The sequence below is a fragment of the Capra hircus genome, unplaced genomic scaffold (genome assembly GCF_001704415.2).
Source record: "Capra hircus breed San Clemente unplaced genomic scaffold, ASM170441v1, whole genome shotgun sequence".
Lineage (NCBI taxonomy): Eukaryota > Metazoa > Chordata > Mammalia > Artiodactyla > Bovidae > Capra > Capra hircus.
In genome coordinates this window covers 1667-5168 of record NW_017212842.1, presented here as the reverse complement: position 1 = coordinate 5168, position 3502 = coordinate 1667, and the positions used below count along the sequence as shown (strand labels likewise).

Here is a 3502-nt window from a genome sequence, read left to right as displayed (position 1 = left end):
TGGACATTCACAGAAGATCCCAAAGTCAGCACACAGGTGCACTGGGACCCCGGAGAGGACGCCCTTGCAATGATAGGCCTTCCCAGGGTAAGGGGGGAGTGTAAGGCCCAGGCAATCTCAAACTCAGTGAGCAACAGGAGGCCAGGGATGGCAGGACCCATGGAAGGATGATTCTGACAAAGAAACTTAATTCACCCTGCCTCTAGTAGTATCACCTAGGACTCACTCTGCAACCACAACTGATTTGAGGGGACTTGCTTCACTCACAGACACACTGAATCCCCAAGCCCCAGTCTCAGCAGGCCACCTGCTACATGCATGGCCCAAATTCAGCCAGCTTCATGAGACTGAGCATCTGCATTTGGGAAAGGACAGTGTCCCGGCTAGTACACGGCTGTCCCTTCATGGCCACCTCCAGACCCCTTCACCACATGTGTTTCTGTCATGGAAGAATCTTCCCTCCTGGGGTAGTCCTTCAGGGGATCATCCCACTGGTCTTCACCGATAATCTGCTGGCAACACTTTGCTGCTGAGCAAGCTCAGCCCTGGTCTGACCAGGATCCGAACCCTCACACGAGCAGCCAAGAACTCCAACAACAATCATTAACTGTATGCAGGACAAAAACAATACCACCTCAGCAATCCTGTTTGATTCTGGGCAGTTGTGGCCTGACAACCAGTTGAGAAAGTTAAGGCTCCTGGTGTCCAGCCTGCAGCTGGTGCTCCCTGTTCAAAGTCCCAGAACCAATGGACTGGAGTGGAACGATGTCCCCTATACCTGCAGGAAGAGAGGGGAGATGGGTGTGGATCCCATAGGTGGATCATCCACACCCTGCACACCCACAATCATCATTCCCAGGACTCACGTTTTACCAGTGATGTCAAGGTAATACTCCTTAATGATCACTCTTTTCAAGAAATAGGGGTGGTCCGAAAGGAAAAGATCAGCTTGCTGCATGACCGTGGATGGCTCGCACCTGTACCTGCTAGGATAGGGAGGAGGGAAAAGGTGCAAGCTTCTAGGGTCCTCAGCTTGCCTCCCAGGCAGGCATTAACAGCTTCCACGAAGCCTCTCCAAACTCTCACAGTGTAGGACATGGATAACATGATCCTCCCACACCCACCAAGTCCCATACCCACCTGTCCTCAGTCTCCCTCACTGACATTCAAGTCGATCATGTAGCTGAGAAAGTCTTTATCTTGGTCGCTGATCATGACAGAAACTTGAGGGTGGTTCATAATCTGCTTGAGGTCAAGGAGCCATTTTATGCCACATGCTGGGCCAAGAAGAGCCAGGAGCATCAGCCCTAGTCTGGGGTGGAAGAAGGACATGGGAACAGGCATCTTCAAGGATGCTGGGCACTTCTGCTTACCCAGCCACTACTGATGAGCTCAGGCCCTGCCATACCATCAGACAAGCTCATGGCTCTGTGTTCCTGGTGGTGTTCTGCATCTGAGGTGGTCTGCATTCCCAAGCAGGGGCTGTTTCTGATAGCTATTATTTCCCAGACCTGTGTATGCTGGGTAGTGGCATGTCACTGCTTACATGGTAGGACTTACAGTTTTTGACAAACCATGTCTGAAAGCAAAGGGTTGGTGTTGGCTAGTGTATGTCTACATATGTTGTGTTGTGTGTGTGTGTGTGTGTGTGTGTGTGTGTGTACTCCCAGATCTCAGTTATTTTGGAATCATTCACCTTTACAACAATAACTGTCAGCTAAGGCTGCCCTGGTGTACTGTCTCTGTCCTTTCTGACTTAGAGGCTGTTCCTCCTCAGATCAGGCCTGAAGTAGACACACAAAGTCATGGCTGCGACACTTACAGGTGTGGCCCTGCCCAGACCCTACTCAGCTGTGCCTTTGGAGCCTGCCAACTGCCCAGTACCACACTTCCTTCAGGGTCCACCAGCACCCATCTTGCGCCCTTGCCTCCACCCCTCCTCCTGCTCCTGCCTCTGCACCTCCCCTCCTCCTGAGCAGCGGACCACAGGGAGTAGCAGAAAGGATACCACGTTGGCCCAGAAGCCAGGGATGCCCTGGATGATGGCACTCTTCTGAGCCAAGTCACGCTTCCTCCTCTCATGGCTCTTGCACGTGAACCAAACGTAGGCCCTGCAGGTTTTCTCAGGCTCAGAGCTCAGATCCCCTTGCAGGGTCGCCAGTGCCTGCAGCACATCTAGTGCCGGAAGCTCACTCGGGCCTCCAGGCCTTTCCTGGCACTGCTCCTCCACCGTCTTCTCCTCCAGCTCGGGAGGACCCCTGTTGCTGCTCCTCATCCGGCACAACCTCCACATCCAAAATGATGTCCTCTGCAAGCAGCTGGGAACCCATCTGATCCTGCCATCTCCACCTGGGCCTCCGTCCTCTCCTGCCTCCACTCTGAAGAGGGTGGCATCTTCGCCTGGTGTGACCACTGGTGGCTGCAACGTCCCAGCCATGCACAGCATCACCAGGACAGGCCACGGGCCCCATTCCCCTGAGCACCCAGGCTCACAACTAAGAAGGTCCGGGGTCCCAGGACGCTCCCATTCCTCTGACTGCTCTCACTCCTCTTGGCTCTGGCCATGACCCCAGCCTGGGTCAGATGCTAAGGACAGGACATAATAGCACCACAGCAAGTGGTGAGCAATGGGGCCCAGGGTGCAGTAATCCTGTGGGGCCCACTAGCGTTTTTGGTGTGGGAGTGTGGGGCATGGTTCAGAGGCTATGGCTGGTGTGTGTGTGTGGGGTGGCCTGAGACTATAGAAAATGGTGGTGGCAGCCCAGGACAGGGTGAACGGCCCTGGGACATCAGCAACAGGCGGGGCTCTAGGCTGTGAGCCATGCACAGGCAGCTGAACCAAATCTAGACCAATGGCCGAGAGGGTAGTGGACAGCACACGATGGACACACCCCTAGACCGGAGGCATCTTCCGTGGTTCCTGGGATCTGCTCCACTGCGTGGCCAGACTCTGCTCCAGAGAGCTAGCAGGTTTTGCATCTGCCGCTACCTCAGGCGCTGTCATTGTCTGGTTCTGGAAATTCCAACCACGGATTCCTGATCCACAATCCAAACAGCACACTCCTGTGTCCCACAGGACCTTCAATAACTGGGAGCTCTCCCTGAGTATCCAAAGGATACACAGGGGTGCCAAGTGGCTGGATACTTTTCTCCATGGGACAGAAAGACTGTTGCTGGCCGGATGCTAGGGGAGTAGGGAAAAACCCCACCGTTTGCCACGTTGATCTCATTGTTCAGGACACCAGGACCTTAGGGTACAGAGCTCTCTCTGTCTCTTTGTCTCTGCTTTGGCATAGCACTGTTTGGAGCAATCCTTCCTTGTGTGTACCAGGGCTGGTGTCTGTGTGTCTCCATCTCTTTAAGTGTGCTGTTGCCATTTGCCACTGTATGGACACCAAGCTCATAGGAGAAGCTTATCCTTGGAGTGAAGGCAAGCCCTTCTCCTCCTGAGTGAGTTGCACCAACGGGAGATCAGATTTTTTAGTCCACAGGTTTGGAGAGT

General features: G+C 54.0%; 1 pseudogene; it reads right to left on the bottom strand.

Annotated features, from left to right (window-relative positions):
• Positions 1-383: 383 nt before the first annotated feature.
• Positions 384-2437, bottom strand: LOC108635260 (annotated as a pseudogene).
• Positions 2438-3502: the final 1065 nt, after the last annotated feature.